The sequence below is a fragment of the Bombyx mandarina genome, chromosome 05 (assembly GCF_030267445.1).
Source record: "Bombyx mandarina strain Sakado chromosome 05, ASM3026744v2".
Taxonomy (NCBI): domain Eukaryota; kingdom Metazoa; phylum Arthropoda; class Insecta; order Lepidoptera; family Bombycidae; genus Bombyx; species Bombyx mandarina.
In genome coordinates this window covers 3,739,141-3,762,207 of record NC_143212.1, presented here as the reverse complement: position 1 = coordinate 3,762,207, position 23,067 = coordinate 3,739,141, and the positions used below count along the sequence as shown (strand labels likewise).

The following is a 23,067-nucleotide window of genomic DNA, read 5'->3' as shown; positions in this document are numbered from 1 at the left end:
ACGTTTTGAATGTCAAAATATTAATCAATATTAACTGGTTAAAACCAAATTAATAATGACTAAAGATAGTTATTTGGCTTTTGTGAAGTTAAAAAAAATCTCTGAAATCGCCTTCACCAGCTTAAGCCGAGATAGATATGAGTGAGTCAGTTAAAACCGAGTTATCAGACCTTTTTACTATATTTGACTTAACTAATGTGGCATTAGCACATTTGTAGGTAAATAATTATTTGTATTCAAATTCAGTGTGGGCTCATATTTTATATTGTTTTATTGTAATTGTTGAAGCAAACCATTACCTAATAAGTCATGTAATGTAACACAATAATATAATTTGCGTTATACGGAAATTACAGTCATTTATCTGAGAAACAGACAATATTATTTTCCTAGAACAGCGTACCTAACTTAATGTTCATGTCTTATCGATTACTTGAAATAATGAATCTATTAAACTCACATAGTACTAGAATGTATATTGTTAAGAAAAATGTGATTCGTAAGTAATGTTTATATTACCTAAGACGCTACATACCTAAAAGCTGCCTACCTTTTTTATTGCTTAGATGGGTGGACGAGCTCACAGCCCACCTGGTGTTAAGTGGTTACTGGACCCTATAGACATCTACAACGTAAATGCGCCACCCACTTTGAGATATAAGTTCTAAGGTATCCGTATAGTTACAACGGCTGCCCCACCCTTCAAACCGAAACGCATTACTGCTTCACGGTAGAAATAGGCAGGGCGGTGGTACCCACCTGTAGTAATCATATTATTATGTTTCGGTGTGAAGTCATAATCAACATAAATATCAATCATTTGCTTCAAAGCCAAGACTTTTTATTATTGCCCTTGTAGGTAGACGAGCAGACTGACCGCTTGACGGTGAGCGGTTACCGTCGCAAGTGTACGTCAGCAGTGCTAAGGACATAGCCAGCGCTCCTTACCTCAGGCATATTTTGGTGACAGAATACTTTTTCTTCTTCTTTGTCTCCACTTTATCCCAGAAGGTGGGTGCGGCACAACGAATTTTTCTATTCCATTCTCTGCTATCTGCCGTCATCTCAACACTCACACCCCTCTTCTCGTATCATCATTCACACACTCCATCCATGTTTTCTTCGGTCGATTTTTTCCCCCTCTACCTTTTACTACCACTTCAGAACACATTGGCTGGCGTTCCGATTTCATGTCTCAAGATGGGCTTTCACATTCGTTTAGTGTAAACAAGCTACTTGAGCGTTAAAAACCGCGGAGCGCGCGGACTCACAAGAGGTCCTACCACCAATAAACCTAAAACATAGCGGCAGTGACTTGGCTGCTCTCCTGGTTATGCCTGCCTTCCACGAGAAACGGTGATCACTCACCACCAGACGAACCGCTTACTCGTCAGCCTACAATGACAATAAAAAAGAAACCAAATAAATCAAAGTACTTCTGAAGAAAACGATTTGAAATTTTTTTTATTATCATAATTTTAAACTAGTCAATCGGTTTGCTTTATTTAATGTATTAATCAATCAATGAAAGCAATTTAAAGTTAATGTGCTCCTGTTTTTTTAGTTTCGACCTCGCATATCATAATATCAGATTACATTGATAATAAAACCGTTTAGGTGACCAAATATTATTACTAATTAATAAGTCAAATCTGCTACTATATATAATAACAATCAAAGAATTTCGAATTTGGAACTCGGATCAGAAATATATCTATAGAGTTTCTTAGAGAACTGACCGGATAACCATACAGCCATTTATATAAAAATCGATTCCACATTTTTTATTGCTTATATAGGCGGAGTAGCTCACGGTCTACTAGTATTAAGTGGTCCTCAGAGCCCATAGACATCAGCAACGCAATTGCTGCCACCCATCCTGAGACATGAGTTCTAAGGTCTCCGTTTTTACAGTACAACGACTGCTCCACCCTTCGAACCGAAACGCACATAATTAAAAATGAAAAACTATGAAATCGGCTAGTCCAGACCGTTCATAAGCATTGGAATCATGCAGTACGCATATAACGTGAATTATTTTCGAGAATTACCAATCGTAATTACCAATATCCCTATATGAAATCGATTGATAAATTGTATTGTGTATCTAACATCGTTATGATGCATTGGCATAATTAGTTCGACTTAACATCAACAATGTGAGCGACGACGCTAGAAACATCTTAAAATATATCGCATTTATTAGAATTGAAGTGGCGTAAATAAAAATACTAAGAAATTTTGTTAAAAACATATATTCTATTAGTTTATAAAATTAAACAGTCTCTTTTAGTCGAGAAAAGGACAAACGTACTCTTTCTGTCTGTTTTAAATCAAGCGTATCTTAAAACTTTAAAATGGAAAAACTAAAAAATTCAATCACAATTCTTCAAAACTTGGAGTTTAACAAAAAATAAGAATTTTGGATTAACCCACTTCAATTCTAAAGGTGCGATATATTTAGTACATTAAATGCATATATTACTGATGCCAGCGAAAATAATACATATAAAACTCTAACAATAAAAAATTCCAATCGTTTTTTTTTTAAATCATAAAAAGAATGTCATGTTAGTCGTAGATTCGCGCGCGTTGTGAAAATATGCAACGATACTGGCACGCGCACAAAGATTAGTTTTCAATAAACAATAAAAATTATAAACAGTACAATATGCAAATAAATGCTACTTCGATCCGCCACACGTTATTGAACAGATTTGTACTTGTTTGACACAGTTCAGATGATAACAGACAAACAATATTTGGAGATGTCTTAAATTAATCCATTCATACATCATAATTTGATATTACGCATGGGAAAGTTAGTTTGTTCGCTTCTTACGGTTTCACTACTTAATTATACAACAAATCATCATGAAATTTGCTACGTAAAAGAAAGTGTGGTACCTTTTGTCCAAGAAAAAAATGTTATATGGTCGAGGAATATGTATTTTAAAAAGCTCTTTAGTCTATAATTTAATAAAAAAACATTTTAAACTTGTATTACCTAGCGTCAGTTGAGAATAGTTTTTTTTTCAAACCTATGCTGATAGCCTTGAGGTGCTATATCAACGTTACCCTAGCGTGTAAGTGAGCTCTCGGGGCTCCAACCAGAGGTGTTTCTAACACGAGGCCTAGCAAGAGCAGTGCTTTGCAGAATCTACCACCGGATCGGAAACGCGACCCACTGAGAAGCTCCGGCGAGGAACTCAGTGGGCTTGAGAACGGCTGGAATCGACTAAGTGATATCTTTCTCGATATGATTGTTGTAATCGTTTGACAATGTTTTGAAGACCGCACAATTGGCGTATTTGTAGCCTGACTGATACACAAATATACGACTATCACTAGTATATACAAATATAATATGTATCTGACTAAAAAAATATATAGAAGATCGAAAACATAATGACATATCGTAGTTTGACAATTGTATTCAATTCCATTAACTTTATGGAGAAATGTTTACAATAATGTGTTTCCATCGTAAGTGAAACAGTCCCGAAGAGGATGTTGATTGATTCATTAATCAAATAAAGAAATATAAAAATTAATAGCTGAATCAGTCTTAATTACTTTTGCGAATCGACGAATAAAGATAAATGGGCATTTTAGAGCACTGATTGTCTTATTAGAGGTAGTTAAACAAGCGAGACTCTATCATCATTTAGCCCAGATAGAGAATACACCGTTATGAGATATTGGGACTAGGAATTGAAGATAGTGTGCAATATTTCTAATTGCGTCTGCCTCATATTTTTTTAATAGTTTAAAGCTTCAATTGATCTCGTTAAAACATTTTCCTAAGTACCCTAAAATGTATTATTTTATGTTCTACATTTAATGAAACATGCGATTATGTTTCCTTACTCATTCGCCTTCATTGACCATTACGCTTTTTAGTAGCAATCAATTAGTAATTTTGAACAACCAATTAAACAAAAAGTACAATGAATTGTTGAATGATTGCTTTTGTTAGACGCTTGTAGCTCTAACGCTAGGATCAGGAATACATAAGCAACCTTACTCGTTGAATTTCGAAGAGTTCGTTGTGCAATCCATCCCATTGCTAGAGCCCTCGAAAATTTTCGGCGGATGCTTCAGAGGGCCGAGATTCCGATCCGATAGTAGATGCATTCACGAAGCAGTTGCTCTTGAATTGACAAGATTTTTTCGGAGGGGCTCAGTCAATTGTTAGTAAATCCTACATCCTCCTGACCAAATCCATGCTCGCCCACCCGTCCTGGCGAAGCTGGAAAGTCCTTCGGATCATCAGTTATCCTTCTATTCTAATGTTAGCCCCTGATGGCAATAAGAACGAAGAACGAATACGGCTTTTTATTTAATTCTTCTTTAATTACAGATGACAGGAAATTTGTATACATAAGAGTTATGTTGATTAATGTCTACTCAATTTGTTCAATACTTATACGTTTTTTTTGGGATAAAAATAACGTACGAAAGATTGGCCCAGAGACCTTGGCGCTTAAACAGGGCCGAGGAAAGAACTAGAAGGCTCAACTAGAAGGGGAAATTTATTATAAGTTCTTCATTATAGTATTGGGAAAGTGATTTTCAATGTCAAAACGTTATCAGTGAACGGTGCGTTATCTGGAGTCGTGTTTACACTGATGTCACGAGATTTATCACCTTGGAACATAGCTTATGCTCACGACTAACTATTTCGTTATACGATAGACAGAGGATATATAAGATGTGTACTAATTGCAAAAATACTAAACCCATCTGTTAATTTGCCAAACATCTGTACTCTTACGGGCTGTGGTAAGATTTTTGTTTGATAATTATTATTATATGTATCCCAAAAATTGATAGTAACCGTTTCCAATAAATAAATAAAAGTAAATTTTGTCCTGGCCCTATCAATACGCTTCTCAATTCTGCACTGCCGTTCTGGTTTAGTAGGAGGTCGATGAGCTGTCTGGGGTCAATTCGGAGACTCAATCCCAGCCACTAGTGTCAACTAGATCCGTACTTAAGTCGAAATATGGTATTAGAATAGATTGCAGGGCCCCTACAAATGAAACAACAACGTCTATTCAAACGCGGTAATCGAAGTCTAGAACAGGCAGAGACTAACCTATATTCTTAAACAGAATCCTCCAAACTACTACTCAAACATTCATAGGCCTGGATACTTGCACAAATCTTAATTTATGACGTAATCTATGTTCTATCTATATACCTAGTCAGGTCATAAATTCTGTCACATGTTTAATGTAAAATAATTAAATCAAATTTATTCATTATGTAACCATTCATATACCAAAATGAACTTAACAAAACATAGATTCTTATGACACTAAAGTTTATTCAAAATGACCTCCGTGATTTTGAATACAGGTCTTCAATCTGCGCGGCCAGTCGTCTATCGCAGCACGAACGAGGTCCATGTCAATATCGGCGGCTGCCTTAATCAAGGATGTCTTGAGTGACTCCAAATTGGGATGAGGCTTTGAGCACGCCTTTTCCTCCAAGTGTTGTCATATCTTGTAATCTAACGGATTCAAATCTGGACTGGAGGAGGGCCAGTCTTCGTGCCGGATGAAGTCGATTTCACGCGCCGCCAGCCAGTCTTGTGTGCTCTTCGCTCTATGAGCTGGCGCCGAATCTTGTTGGAATACCCAGTGCCTGTTATTGAACATGGTATGAGAAACAGGTTCCACAAGGTTCGTCAGGACTGTATTTTGATACACAACTGCATTCGTTTTTACACCTTTCTCACAAAAATGTACCTCTGTTAAGCCCCAATAAGAAACTCCCAACCATACCATGAGCGAGGATGGAAAATGACCTCGTTGGACACGCGGAATACGGTTGCTCGCTTCTTCACTACTGTGTGCGTACACCTTATCATTTTGTTTGTTGTAGCTCTCTTCTACGGTAAAAATTTTTTCATCCGAAAAAAGAATTTCCCGATATTTTTTTCCCGCGTACCGCTTCAACAAAGCGCGGCATCTCTTCAGTCTCAGGTCCATTAGACGAGCATTCAAACGATGTCCTGTTTCTCTTCGATATGCCCGAAGCCCTAAGTCTTCATTTAACACCCTTTTCACCGTGGTTCTGCTTAACCCCAGCTGAAGGGCCAACAGTTTCTGCTTACGTTTGGGATTTCTTTGAATTCGCGCCTTCACAGCTTTTATCACTGCTGGAGTCCTAACAGACCGAGGGCGACCACTTCTTGACCTGTCATCTACACTAGAGTCTTCATTGTATCGTTTGATGGTACGATAAACGAATCTTATGGTTATATTCAAATTTTTCAGTATGTTAAAAATTTGAATTGGCGCGTAACCGCAATGATGCAACGCAATAACTGCAACACGGTCTTCTTTAAGCGTCCACTCCATATTTAAAAATGAGTAAAATTCGAAAAAGTATACATTTTTATTTTCATGAACAATTCGAAATTCGAATTCAATAAACTTTTTTATGGCCAGCATTCTAAAAGAAAAGTTTTTACTGTGTGACAATACTTATGACCTGACTAGGTATATATATAAATGAATTGCTGTTCGTTAGTCCCGCTAAAACTCGAGATTTGGCTAATTTTGATCTTGAATTATTTGTGGAAGTCCAGAGAAGGCTTAAAAGGTAGATAAGTATGAAAATGCTCGGAATTAATAAAAATAACAATTTTGTTTTCCCTTTGATGTGTCCCCCGTCGGACGGATTCCTTTTGTTTGTTTTAAGTTTATTTTATACAAACGTTTTATTTATCGATTGAGACACTACGAAGCCTGCGGGATCAGCTAGTAGCTAATATTTTAATAGCATGCAAACGTGTAATATAAAATCAATTAGCACGCATCTACCCTTGCAATACATTGCGGGTTCTAAATGGAATTATAAAAAAATGCGAGTGTCCATGCTTGGTTTAGTATATCAGTAATGTTAGCCGATAACGTCAGTGTAGCATGTTCACATCCTGTATAATATTTTAAAATATTTACCGTATAAAAAAAAATTATTTAGGATTTTGTAAAATTTTAATTAGGCTTAAACTGGAAAATACCTGTGCTTTATTGTAAAGTTTTATACTTTATCAAACTTAACATTTAGCACTGCTAGTGTACTACACGATCGAGAAATGTCGAATAAAATAAACAAACAATCGTATTGAGAATAAATTTTGCAAAGAACCCATTAGTTATCATTATAACGCAATCACATATTATAATTATCTATGTACGTTCGTTATTTGTTGAAATACGCACCAACAAAGAAACTTGTCGTTGACCTTTATGAGTACAATAATTTTAGCACGTGAATATTGTTCGTCGTTAGCAAATAACAAAACATTGCTAACTCCTTTTTATTTTTTGTCTCAATTATTTCACTTAATAAATGATTTCCATCATATATGTATAATATTAATAATAAATACATGCAGAATAGTGAGTAAGTTCCTGCAGCTTGAATAAAACCAAACTTACTACACGTAATAAAACCTAGCATATTAACTCATAACTACTGTACCTATATTACTTGGCCAAAAGCCCGTATACACAGTTCTACCGGCTCTGTCGACAGACTGAACTGAGAAAGGGGGAACCTATGAACATAATAATAATAATAATAATGGTCTCAACAAAAAGTCGGTGGTGGCCCAAATGCAAAAAGCAGTCTTGCTCGACAATGCCCGTATAGTTCGCCGGTTTCTCTCCCAATAGTCCCTAACGCTCCGGCCGATTGTTGCCCACCTCGCCGGAGTGTGTCCTGCCGTCTTCCCAGGCGTGGCAGTGTTTAATACACATAATAATAATAATAATAATAACAAGAGTTTGGAATATGAATAAAATGTATATATTGTGCCACTGATACTTTCCAGCACAGGAGTCACACCAAAGTACCTTCACCACTCCATCAAGCTATTATCGATTTACTCAAAAATATATATTTTTACCATGCAAACATTTTAATTACGTGCCGGATTGTTCGGAACATTTTGCAGGACGAAACATCAGTCGAAACTAAAACTGAAAATGAACTCCGCTGGCGTAGGCCTGTGGTTTTTCAGTATTTACTGAAATTCATAGAAATTCGAGAATAAAAACTTTATACATATGTAATAATAATAATAAAATCATTTATTACTTTTCACACTAAATAAAATAAAATATAAATAAAAGATAAGAAAAAAAAGAAAAAGGCAAAAAGAGGTGGCTCAGTTAAATGCTGGTCAAGTCGATAAATCGAACAGCGCTGATTTTCAGTCACCCCCGTATCCCTTTGGTTCATTGCGGGAAGGAAGGCTAGGTACGTGTGTACTTAGAACTCACTTAGAAAGTGGTATAAACTAGATTAAAAAAAAAAAAACTTTTACATATATTATGGATGTATCGTGTATTTTTTATTATTAATAACTCTATTATAAAAAATAATAACACACTAATTCATAAGATAATCTCTAGACTTGGCTGAGTGGCAATTTTACGTTAATCATAATTCTTAGAGTACTGATAATTGAGAAGGCCGCTTGCAGCACAGAGCTGCTTGGTGATATATACTCCGTTCTTGGAGGATTTTGCATAGAAATTAATTAAATCATTATATATTTGCTTAACTTCACTGCTTAAAAACCAGACCAAGTGATTACGGGTGAAATGGTTGTGTGGGTTACCCATATTGCCATAGGCCACGAGGTATTTATCCTCGGTATTCCTCATGATGAACGCTCACCATTATCCCATTGACACTGAGTTTCTCTCCGGAACTACTCAGGGAATCCCGATTTCGATGCGGTGGCAGATTCAGGGAATCACTGCTCTCACTAGGGAAGATGTTAGCAAATTATCTCAAGCTGAGCTCCATGAGCTCTCCCACCAACCAGAGTAAAGCCAGAATAGCCCATTAAAGCTGGCAGCTAGATGGGCAAAAAAAGAATATAGGATTTACGATAAATTCGTCTGTTGACCAAACCAATAAAAACTTAATTATAGTCAACTGAAAACTAAGTTGCTAATTCGAATCGCAAACAGAGCTTAACCCCCAAAATATCACTCAGCCAACTGCCCCGCGTATTAAAAGCTATATATACCTATTCATCATGAGCTCATAACTATAATAGCTTAAGATAATATAAAGAGATGATACGTCCCAACTAAAACCTTCATTTTATTTCGTATGAACACAATAAAATGTTTTTGTTGGAAAGCTTTACGAGCAACAAAAAAGTCTTAACGCTCATATGAAGGTTTTTTTGTAAGCACTTCGTTAATTAATTTTAAGCTTGACGTCAGCGGTTCTAAGTAATTCTGAAGTTACAAAGTGCAAGTCGAATAAAAACAGTTTGCAAGATTATTTCCTTTTTGACTGTTGTGTTTTCGGTGGTTTCTGTCTGTGCCTTTACGAAAATATTAAAAAACGAAAAAATATTGCCTTGATTGAAAAATATAGAAAAAAATAAAATCACTCTTTTGTAGCTGACCGAAATGAAACGTATAAATAAATCTTGAATATGGACGGCTCGTTCTATAGCGATGCAAGGTTGAGAATGGCTGGGATGTTTTATTTTATTTTATTTTTATTGCCTTTATAGGCAGACGAGCATACGGCCCACCTGATGGTAAGAGGCTACCGTCGCCCATGGACTTCAGCAATGCCAGGAGCAGAGCCAAGCCGCTGCCTACTGCTTAATATTCTCCACAAGCCTCGTTTGAAGAAGGACATGTCATAGCGCTCGGGAAACACCGTGGAGGGGAGCTCATTCCATAACCGGATGGTACGTGGCAAAAAAGACCTCTGGAAACGCACTGTGGATGACCGCAGTGGCCCCAGGTAGTATGGATGAACTCTACTTCGGTGGCGGGCGGTGCGATGGTAAAAACGAGACGTTGGTACATCTCGAACAATTCCTCAGAGTTTTCTACTATAATTTGAAAATAATAATAATCATTCAGCACTATTAGAAGATTTTTACTCTCCTTTTCATAGTAATCATCGAAGGTTGTGACTTGAATTTCGAATATAAGCAGTGGCATATCGTTTTAGTGTATTTATGGGCTCTCGTAAATGTCTTCAGGGCTCTTTCAGGTACTCAAGCACCGGTCACCGTCCTCGCCGAACCCGTCGTTTGTGACGAAGGGTTCGACGAGTGAATATAATAGCGAGTAGATTCCGTGAAGCACTGCTCTTGCTAGGGCTAGTATTAGCAACGTCGTCAGGTTTGAGCCCCGTGAGCTCACCTACTCACCCGGAGAATCTAGTATCACCACTCAAGGTTACTAGAATAAATAGAAAAAAAAAGTAAATGTCTGTCGCAACAATACCCCATAAGCTTATATTATTCGATCGTCAGAGTAAAAAAAAAACTTGATTGACAAACTGACCTTTGCACTTATAGTTGAGGCAAGATGGTTTAAGACATGTGATTTTGCCAACGGATGTACATTAGAAGTCCGAAAAGCTATTCTTAATATAATATTTAATGAATTAATAAATAATTAAATTTAAATACAATCTATTCTCACGATAAAGTTTAATCTTATTTTTATAATTCTGAAGTTGGACTGGAAACCAATTATTCTAATTACAAACGTTGTAAACTTTTTTTTACCCCAAATTGATAGTTTAATAACAGTTGAAAAAAACAGCGCTGAAAATCATCAACAAAAAATAACCTTGGAATAGAAGATAAGCAAATGTAATGCTGTTTTTTTTTTGGATCAAAACATTCCAGATTTAACAGCTAAGCTACGATTCCTTTTTCTGTTACGGTTATGAGTGGACAATAACAAGTAGGTGCGGACCTCAAATAGCTATCAGATGCCTATATCTACTGACATTGACATTGAACCCGGGCCCGTTTGTATAGTAGTCTAGGGCAATTAGACCAACGAGACAATCGATTAGATATGTAGTATGCTTTTAGAAGTCCTTAACTGTATCAAAATACTTTGTGGCAACGCGGCTTCAACAAATTTAAGGTGACCCACGCAAAAATACGCTAACACTCCCCTATACAATGTTTCGCGAGCGCTATGATATTTCCTTCTTCAAACGAGGCCTGTGGAGAGTACTTAGCAGTGGACAGCAGTTTGAAACAAAAAGAAAAAATATTATTAAAGAAAAATTTATTGGCGCGCTGCCAATCATTGTCATTCGCAAATACACAACGCAACAAATCGATTTCGGTAATATTTGGTAACACAACATTCTGCCGAAATAGGGATGACCAATTTCAAATATGCAACTTTTTAATTGACAGGCAAAACGCTTAACATATTATCTTCTAATAACAGACCCCTGATTTTACTGAGTCACGTTATTAATAACAACACAATCTCGAAGCGATATTCAACATAAAATCGAGCATAACTAATCGTAATTGTTCTGTGTGCTTAGTGTGAGTTTTTAAACGTTCTCGATAGCGTAAAAGCTAACTCAAATTTGTATGCAGTTGGTTAGCCCACTGAGTTTCTCGCCGGCCCACTGAGTTTCTCGCCGGCCCACTGAGTTTCTCGCCGGATCTTCTCAGTGGGTCGCGTTTCCGATCCGGTGGTAGATTCTGCGAAGCACTACTCTTGCTAGGGTCAGTGTTAGCAACACTCTGGTTTGAGCCCCGTGAGCTCACCTACACACGTTAGGGTTGAAGCTGAAATAGCCTCTCAAGGCTATCAGCATAGGTAGGGAAAAAATGCAGTTGGAACAGCGCCCCTAGTAGCAAACGAAGGCAATCGTTCCAACTCCATACAAAGTTGAGTTAACTTTTACGCTATCGAGAACGTTAAAAAACTCACCAATAAGCGCACTGTAACATACTGCGCTGGTTTTTAGTCGGACACGACCGCAGAATGTTTATAGCAACTGAATAGTATCATAGTTGCAAGAAAAACTCTTTATATGTAAAAAAACAAGTTTAATTTCGATTGAGTTAACCAAAATGGCTATTACGAGGTTATTTTATAAACGTAACACATTGAAAGTTCAACTTTCAACGTCAGAAAAGTAGCATACGTGAAACTATGAACAAATACGCTCAACTGGACAAAGAATATCAGGAATTTCCTTCTTCAAACGAGGCTTGTGGAGAGTACTTAACGGTAGGCAGTGGCTTGGCTCAGCCCCAGGCATTGCTAACGTCTATGGGCTACGGTAACCACTCACCATCAAATCGACTCGTCTGTCAATAAGGGTAATGAAAAAAATTTATCTAAGATTCTGATATCGATCTGGAAACGGACTTTATTTCATTCCCAACGAACCATTAGCAAAAACTTCTTGATCATTAATCTTATTAACGGCCCAAGGTCATCAGATTACAGTTCTACGTTATATGATAATGACACGTAGCCAGCAACATCTCGTAGATATGAGATGATCTCGTAATTAACATTTGAATTGTTTCCTCGTTCGTTTTATTCTGCTGTTAAATTGTGTTTGTGAATTTTAATAATTCTTAATTGCCTAATCAGTAGTCCGCAATTCAAATTAATTAAATCATAGTTTCTTTTGGCTGTTCATCTAATCAGATTTTTTTAATTCTAGACCTATAATAATATCCGCCGACTTTGAAAATAAAACTGTAAAATATAGGTTGATTGTGTTACTTTGAGACTTGAGGTCAAAACATTAATGACAGCTGTCCTACTCTTTGTCCTCTGAAATACAATCATTGGGGCAGAAAGAGCACGATTGTGATATATCTTCCATATCCTCATGTTCTAACAACAATATTACAAGGGAGAAACGATCCATCTATGTATTTGAGGAATACCAAGGAATGCGATATTGCTTCACATGAACAAGAGCGCCTGAGGGCTTCTCTTAAACAATTACAGTGCCTCTTTCATTATAAATTATTACAGTAAGCAACAAGTGCTAGTGTCGAAAGTGCATTCACTATTCGCAATAGATAACCTGTTACTTGGTACGTACTATCTGTGTGCACAGGGTTGCCACATTAAAAATTATTATATTATTTGCCATATAAACAAACATGATATATTTAACCAAACATTAAAAATTTTGATAACAAACTTCATTCAAACTTTACGTATTTCATCGAATCTTTGTGTACCTACTACTAAGCATTAGAACAAGGAAGATTTCCCGCAAAATTCACACAAGTTTCACACGTCAGTTTTTATTGATGTCAAAAATGTCCTTTATCCATATCCTTTACTCACTTTTTTATTGCTTAGGTGAGTGGACGAGCTCACAGCCCACCTGGTGTTAAGTGGTTACTGGAGCCCATAGACATCCACGACGTAAATGCGCCACCCACTTGAGATATAAGTTCTATGGTCTCAAGTATAGTTACAACGGCTGCCCGTTTCAAACCGAAACGCATTACTGCTTCACGGTAGAAATAGGCAGGATGGTGGTACCTACCCGCGCGGATTTAAAAGAGGTCCTACTACCAGTAAAAAGCCTAAAGTACTGCCGTATAAAATGAGGCCGCCCCAGAACAACTTGGCGTCGCTCGGTGGAGCAGGAGCTAGGGGTCTTGGGCATGACGTGGGAGGAGCTAGAACAGACTGCCCAAGACCGATATAAATGGAAAAATTTGATTCGAGCCCTACACCCCAGCAGAGGGTAATAGGAAAGCATGATGATGATGACTGCCGTAGAAAATGGTATTTGTCCATCTAGTTACAAAATGATAGTAGTCCGGCTTGTCGCTATCTATATTGCTTCACGAAGTTACGAAAGGGAGGCATATTAACTCAGAACATTTTAGGGCGTGATAAGACTTTGTAACCCGGTTTATTGTATGGTCGAGTTTTGTTTGACATAGTTTTTGGTGCTCTTTTAAGCAGGAACCGATTTTCGAGAAACGCTCGTAAAAACGAAGACACATGGTAGGGGGAAACTTTAGTGTCTACTGAGGCTAGTGCGAGTTTTTAACTTCCCAAAATGTGTTTTTTTTTCTACCTAAGCTGATAGCCTTGAGAGGCTATATCAGCATCGCCTTAATTAGAGGTAGCTCTCGGGGCTCAAACCTGATGACGATGCTAACACGAACCCTAGCAAGAGCCGTGCTTCGCAGAATCTACCACCGGATCAGAAACGCGACCCACTGAGAAGATTCGGCGAGAAACTCAGTGGGCTGTGTTTGAGGACAAAATGTGTAAAAATTAACTCACATTTGTATGGAGTTCGAACAGCTTCCTATCGTTTGCCGCTAGGGGCGCTTTTCCAACTCCATACAAATTTGAGTTAACATTAACGCGATCGAGAGCGTTAAAAAACTCGCACTAAGCACACTGACGTTGTTTTCAATACGCGCGACGGAACATTTAAACAACAAAAAAAAAATAGGCACGTCAAGGGTTTCGACTCTGACGCGTCATTTTGCTTCTCTTAATTATCCAATTCAATGAATAGGCGTTCAGTAAAATGATTTTCAATTAGCCATTGCTAGACGTTTATTTAAATCGGTATCTGAATTTTCGTATATTTTTACCTTTGTTATTCTAGTTGAAAAATAAAGTGCATTCATTGAAAATTGAAATATCAGTTCCATTCGACGTGATTTATGTCTATGGACTCCGGTAGCCTGGATTTAACCACTGCTGTACTGTAAGCTTAAATCGAAGTATACATAATAATATAATTTCCTAAATTATTATATTAATACGTGAAGCGAAAACTTTGTATCCCTTTTTATGAAAATTGCGCGGACAGAGGAGTATGAAATTTTCCACACTTATAAGGAATATAGAGAGGAAGTGCACAATGCTAATATTTTTTTAAAATAATGCATAAAAGATACATTAAACCAATAAAAAAAACATTACACACACTACATACCATGTATTTGACGTACACACGCATGCATACTATTTATTGTCAAACTTTTGTTCTTGGCGTCTGTTGTCAAATTGAGAATAGATTAAATGTTGTTTGTCTTTGTTAATATTTTTTATAGTGTAGTCTTGGCGAAATTTGTGATTATAGAGGTATAAAATACAATCATAATAGTGTACAAACTTACAATTCCAATTAATTATAGTCGAATTTCGACTACTGCGGGACCTCTAGTACATATAATTTCCCAAGCGAAGAGCGACATCATATAAAATCAGTTTACTAATCCGAAAATGAATCACTTTCATAACTTTCGTTGCATTGCTAAGACAAACTTTCATAATGGATTGTAATTAAATTTTAATTGCTACTTTTCGAATTATATTCAGCACTCTGAAAATTTATCTGAAAATATTCCTTAATCATATATTATCTATATAGAGATACAAACCGCAATTCGGGCAGTTGTCTGTTTGTCTGGATTTATACGTTTGCACACAATATTTACGCAATACTTTAAGCTGACTGAACTAATTTGGATTCAGTTCTTAATGTTTTACTGATATCTAGAGAAACTTTGTATATGTAAAATACAAATGCATGCAAATGATTTTATAAATATATTGTACATGTAAATATATTGAATATTGAAGTAATTTTCACATCACAAAAATTAAGTAAAATCTGTATGATACATAAAAAGTTAATATCCTCCTTCTTGCGTCCATAATCCTCAATACTGAGGGTCGTGGCCTCGTGAGGCTTTCTTAATACACACGGTGGGGTCCCGCGTCCTTCCACAGGAGTTGGAAGAGATTTAGTCCTTCGAGGCCGCTGAAGCCTTATTTGGGTCCGGCTAATTAACCGCCGCCCGACGTTCGGCGTTGACTGTTTACGATGGAAAGGTCGAACTCCAACTAAACCTTCCTCTGTTTTCATCCGGGCTTGGGACTGGCACTGGCAGAGTTAAAAAGTTCCTATATTTATATGTAAATATGGAAAAAGCTATTCGTATATGTTTCCGTAAATCAAATATCTTACGTTAACGGGAATTGTCCTTATTAAGTAAGGCCCCATAAACTCAATTCACATGTCGGTGAGAGAGAGAACTTAAACGTAAAAACGTAACAGAATTTTAAAAACTACAATAACGGCAACCGAATTATTTTTTCTAAAGCTGTACTTCAACAAACGTTAAGGCAATTTCTTTTTTTTATTACGCGTCCGAGCACATTTTTGTTCTAGATTAAAAAGAAAACCGTTGCCTAATTGCGTATGCCAAAGTAGTGAGTCGTTTATCTGAGCTGCTTACCCAGAACGCACGGGATTACACACTCCAAATTTAGCGGTAGGCAGCGGCTTGGCTCTGCCCCTGGCATTGCTGAAGCCCATGGGCGACGGTAACCACTCACCATCAGGTGGGCCGTATGTTCGTCTGCCTACAAGGGCAATAAAAAAAAAAAAAAAGCTATTGATTCTTTGTTTTGATCCTCGTAATTTTCTAATGTGAACGAAAAAGAGCATGTACACAGCGCATAGCGTCTCGATATATCTACCGCCATATACAAATAAATAATATTTAAAAAAAACTAACCAAATACGCTTTTTTAGAAAATCCAACTAAAAAATAGAAAATAAATTTTAATAAATTTGTATTAAAAATAGTGTAAGAAAAAATGATTTTATTGTAAAAAAGCGTGAGTTGCTTTTCAGGATATTATCAAAATAACCCTTCTAGTAATATCTGTTCATAAAATATTTATAACTGCCGATACCATGCACTATATGGAAAAATACATATATTTAAATAGCCATTGGTTTAAATCATTAGTTAAAAATAGTTATTGGTTTTTACATCCTCATTAAAATTTATAGGCCAATGAACATTATAAATTAAAGTATCGTTCAAAAATCGAATGGGTATTTCCGCGATTCTGCTCACTTTAAATTTGAATTAAATCATATTATGAATATTCTTTAAATGAGAGCCATTTTGTAATGGCTATTATTAAGCACTTGTGTATGATGATAACGCGAAATTGATAAACACTATACTAAAGTGTTTGTTTATTTTTGTTTGATATTACGTAATACACAGTAATTTAAACATATCGGCTTCGAAGGGTATCAGGATAACCTTGAACTAACGTGACATCAGGATGGCGTCGTGGCGGCAAAGCCCTTTATTAAAAATTGGATTTGAATTTATATCAACCTCAGTCTATCTTTGAGTTCTTTAAGATCTCTTGTCTAACATTATATGGGATTCCCTGTTCTACACTACTAGAAACCGCGATAAACCAGTAAGGTTTGTGTATAAAATTTTAATTGCTATCTAAATAAATTGTTCTAAATAAATTGCTACAAATGAAATATCTTGTATCGTACGTGTGAGATTTCTGCGTAGAACGGTCTACATTTTATTCGGAACTTGTATATTATATGTAAATTTAACTTGAAAATGCCGTTAGCGTTATTCAGGCATTTGCCAAATATATTCCGGCCTACCGTTACAATGTCTATAGAACTGTCTTACTATACTTCTTATGCCACCCCCGATTACTCTCTTTAGACAACCCATACCCTGGGCCAGGAACGTCAAGTACCTGGGCGTTACCCTGGATGCATCGATGACATTCCGCCCGCATATAAAATCAGTCCGTGACCGTGCCGCGTTTATTCTCGGTAGACTCTACCCCATGATCTGTAAGCGGAGTAAAATGTCTCTTCGGAACAAGGTGACACTTTGCAAAACTTGCATAAGCCCCTTCATGACCTACGCGAGTGTGGTGTTCGCTCACGCGGCCCGCACGCACATAGGCACCCTCCAATCCCTACAATCCCGCTTTTGCAGATTAGCTGTCGGGGCTCCGTGGTTCGTGAGATCCATCAGATCCAATAACTGTACTGTACATATATACATGAGTAATCATACCCAGGTAAAATATCGCCTCGGCTTTATTCGTGTATCTTTTTGCTGCTTAACAAAACCAGCCGGCTACAGCTTACGTCACAGTGCAAACGCATAGCCGTTATACAACATCCTTAGGCACGTGCCATTGAAGGGAATTACCCATGAAAGTGGTCAGCCGCAGCGGCCGTGAAAGGGAAAACATGATGTTCGTGCGATTTCCGAGCACACAACTATTCCGATCAAACGTTTTATAAATTATCACTTTTTATGAAAGACGAATCATAGAAATCGTTCTATGATTACTACCGAGACTACCGAGTCTATAAAATAAATAGATGTTAATAAGAAGAAAGGCGAATCATTAGAAAAATGCGAAATGCGTATTTCATTAGAAAAAGTCTGCGAAAAGATTCTGCGAAGCACTGCTTGCTCTTGCTAGGATCAGTTTTAGCAACTTTGGCAGGTTTGAACCCCATGAGCTCACCTATTTGTCTAGTTACGCTGATATAGCCTCTCCAGCTCTCAAGGCTATCAGTATAGGTAGGGAAAAAAATCTATCTACATGAGATCTAAGAAGAGATAGATAACACAACCTATGTACGGGACGTGTATAATTTATATGACATTTCCGACAAGTCAACAGTTCTCTTGAAATGTAATTACTGTAGTGTGTCATTCGAACTAGTGACACGATTATTTTGACGTCTCATGTCAAAAGTATCATTGTCACCCGATTCTGTTATTGACGCTGTTGACATGGTTACAGACAGAGACAAGTTAACAGCTGATAAATGATAATGCATAAGTGCAATGTTCACTGGACGCAATAAATCATAATTATAACAAAACAATCGTTACTTAAATCATATTTGATATGTTTTAATCTATGTAAGGGCTCTTCACCGTAAATTTCAAGACCTATGATTAACCCGATAGTCGATTAATGTCAATGAAAAGAATGACAACACAGGAGATTAAAATTACCACAGCCACCCGGATAATTTGTTATTAGAACTACATAGAATGCTATCAAAATATGAATGTTATCCAACACAAGAGACACAGAACGCCGCCAAACCCAAATCAAAAACAAATCAAGTATTTAAAACACGTGTATTCGCGTGTGATGTTTTTCCTAGAATTCAAGGCTCGAAAATGAACGGAATTCGAATTATCTTAATTTTGTCATGGCAACTTTGATTTCAAACCATTTTCCTGTTTATCTGTATAGCTACCTAAATGATTTAATTTGTATAAGTATTTAATTGAATGTAAGTTGTATATTATCTATATATATATATATATATATATATATATTTAAAAGGTAGATTAAGATAATTATGAAAATGCTCGGAATTACATAAAAATAACAATTTTGTTTTTCCTTTGATGTATCCCCCGCCGGACGGATTCCTTTTGTTTGTTTTAAGTTTATTTTATACAAAGGTTTAAGTTTAGGCACTAAGAAATCTGCTGGGTCAGCTAGTAAATTATAAAAGTGAATGTTCCAATAATTTTACATTAATTTTATTTTAATTTTAAAATCGCCGGAATTAAATATGTATATTATATTCTTAGTACGACTTGCGAATAATAACGTGTTTTTATTTTAATATTATCTGAGTCGCGCGATGTTAGCCCCAGTTATTATCGTACCGCGGGAGACGCCGTGGGGCGAAGCTAGTCGAAAAAACTAACATAAGTTACTTCTTATATTATTACCATCAGCTACCTATCGGTGAAAGGCTTGTCTAAATCGGTTCAGCCGCTCCAAAGATTAGCCGGAACAAACAGACAGACAGACAAAAATTGTAAAAAATGTTATTTTGGTGTATGTGCCGTATATAAATTCATATGCATATAGTAAAAAACGGTTATTTCAATATTACAAACAGACACTCCAATTTTTTTTACATGTTAAGATAAATAAATATGTTTAAAAATGTGACTCGCATACATTTTGTTTAATTTATATTATTGTATACATATTATTTCTCTGACCCGCGTTACGTCAGGACACGTTATCCTTATTATCGGTTCGAGGAGACGTACATTAAATGATATATTCAATGCAAATTTTACTTCCGTTCTCGATTGAATACAAAACGAGTCTTTTAACTTAATTTTAAAATTATAATGCTCCATAACAACTTTCGATCTCTTAAATGCAACAACACAGATTACTTAACTAATCAACTCGTCATCTATATATTAATATTCAAATAATACATAACTAGTGTCTATACTAATATATAAATCTACAGTGGTTTTTACGGATGTTCCGTTATAACTACTGAACCATGTATCCGATTGACTTGTAACTTGACATCCATGTAGAAAATACATGTACTTAATGGATAAGCTAATATTTATATGAGTGTTGGACTCCCTACACCAGTTGCGGGGGAGTTGATGATGATAATCTTTGTGGGGGTGAGAAATAATAATGTTAATTTTAAATGCCCAGCGAAGTGGACGGGTACACCTATATATAAGTATATATACGTAAAATCATCAAAGAAATTGTGGCGGTAGTTATGACTCTATCTATCCACTGAGTTTCTCGCCGGATCTTCTCAGTGTGTTGCGTTTCCGATCCGGTGGTAGATTTCGCGAAGCACGGCTCTTGCTAGGGCTAGTATTAAAAATTCTCTCAGGTTGAACCCGTGAGCTCACCTGCCTTTTAGGCTACCAACGATCACATAGGGAAATCAGCTTTATAACTAGGTACCACGATTCTACAGATCAAACAGCGATTAATTACTCAATACTAAAAGGTCCTTTTGTTTTTTATTGCTTAGACGAGTTGACGAGCTCACAGCCCACCTGGTGTTAAGTGGTTACTGGAGCCCAAAAACATCAACAACATAAATGCGCCACCCATCTTGAGATATAAGTTCTAAGGTCTCAGTATAGTTACAACGGCCGCCCCACAATTCAAATCGAAACGCATTACTGCTTCACGGCAGAAATAGACGGGGTCGTGTACCTACCCGTGCGGACTCACAAGAGGTCCTACTAGCAGTAAAACCTGATATCTTAAGGTGGAATCCGTATCGTCATGTCTATGAGCTCCGATAACTTCTAACAAGCGTCGTGTATGCCACGATTTCGTCCGCTAGCAAGCGCATAAAAACTCCCCAACTGTTGTGTAAAACAAAACGATTGTTTGCTTCAAACAATTCGGTGTAGTTGTTTTTCAAACAAAGTCTCATGCGATATGTATCGGAATAACAAAATGATTTAATAATAAACATTTTGTTAACCTTATAAGTTGTATTTTTTGACGGTGACACGAATGGCTACTGTCTCAGCCCAAGAAACGGTCAGCCGTACTAACAAACGCTATGTAATTTTCCTTTTTTTTTCCTGCCTAAGCCTGCCTTTAGAGGCTATGTCAGCGTAACCGTAAGTGAGCTCACGAAGCTCTAACCTGACGACGTTGCTAACACCAGGTCACCGTCCTCACCGAACTCGAACGAAGGGTTCGGCGAGTAAATTAACCCTCAGACACAGCCCACTGAGTTTCTCGCCGGATCTTCTCAGTGAGTCGCGTTTCCGATCCGGTAGTAGATTCTGCGAAGCATTGCTCTTGCTAGGACCAGTGTTAGCAACACCTCCGGTTTGAGCCCCGAGAGCTCACCTACACACTAGGGCAACGCTGATATAGCTTCTCAAGGCTATTAGCATAGGTAGGAACAAAAAAGTTGATAGCACTAGCCCTAGCAAGAGCAGTGCTTCGCAGAATCTATCACCGGCAAGTAACTCAGTGGGCTGTGTCTGTGGGTTTTAATGTTACTGTTTTACTGAATGATACATTACGTAACAAGCATGTACAAACATTAACTTACGTTATTCCTATGCACATATAACGTATGTGATTCATTAACATATCGTAATTCGGTAACGGTCTCTATTCGATCAGTGTGGTTATTACGAGTTTTTTAACGTTCTCGTTAGCGTAAAAGTTAACCTAATTGTGTATGCAGTTGGAACAGCGCCCCTAGTGGCAAATGTACGCAAACGATCCAATTCCATACAAATATGAGTTAACTCTTACGCTATCGAAAACGTTAAAAACTCGCACCAAGCACACTGAACAGTTAGTTTGTCTATGCATTCGAATGCATACCTATGCAACGTACGACTTAAATAAACACACACTGAAGTTAAAAGGTAAAGTATATAAACGCTTCGCCATAATTAGTAGTAGTGTCTTCTAAATCACGAGGCCATTTGGTCAGTGCAATGAATATGTACCTAATCTTTGATATTTTTGGGCGAAAACCCTATCTATAGCTTTGACAATATCAGAGTCAACTCCTTCGCTATTTAAATTTGGTAAAAGATGTGTACATATACTTGTCGTCGTCAATAACATAGAAGGAAATTTTAGCTTAGCTTAATTTTATTTAGAAATTTTATTTTAAATTATTAATTTGAATCAATCCCCAATCAACAGCCCCACCGTTCTACATAATAATATTACGAGGAACGTCTAATTAAGTTTATTTATTTGAAACAGATACATACAAAAAGCTCTTCCGTAAACATTACCATTGAAACGCGCATTCACATCGCTACAGAGAATGTTGCCAAACTACCAGACGACACTGATTTAATGTTTTTCGCTCAAAATCTTAAATGAGATGACATAATCTGTAGACGCATTGCATCATTAACATGATATACATCCGTCTCACTCACACTCGCTCTGCTCATAAGGGAAACGAATGAAACACTATGTTACATATAAAAACATGTAAATTTCTCACGTTCGATCTTAAAATTGTGAATTTTACGCGTTACATCATTACGTTAGAGATGAGCTCGTCTTGTGAAAGGAGTGTGGGAACTATTATTATTATTATCATTTGCATTTTACTATCTTATTTATTTATTTATTCGCGGAGAAGCGCAAGTGACGCAGCCTGCCATTTGTTAGCCTCACCGAGAAAGGTTGAACTCTGTGATGCATTAACCTTTCTTCAATAAGAGCTATTGTTAATCGGACCAAATGACTGCTTTGTAGAAATAGGTAAGATAGTGATGTCTATACGTGCTGACTCAGAACACATATAAATTTTTGTATTGATTCTAATCGTTTAAAAATATTAACCCACTTCGTGCAGCAACGCGGCCCGCGACACTTACTTGTTTTCATCTTGGTTTACTCTTTTTATAAATTTGCCAAATAATACAGTCCACTCTTTTATTTTATATATCACCGGTGTACCCCAGAGCAAATCGCAACACCTTTTTACCAGCGCTTATTACTTATCTATACAGCGCTATCATAATTATTACTTGAAAAGGTACGCGCAACGCGACTAGACCAGCGTGCTTAGTGCGAGTTTTTTAACGTTCTCGATAGCGTA

At 36.8% G+C, this 23,067-nt stretch overlaps 1 protein-coding gene across 9 annotated transcripts in view; it reads left to right on the top strand.

Annotated features, from left to right (window-relative positions):
• Positions 1 to 23,067, top strand: part of M7BP (Myosin-7a binding protein) — a 112,632-nt gene that overhangs the window by 60,752 nt on the left and 28,813 nt on the right. The window lies entirely within an intron of this gene.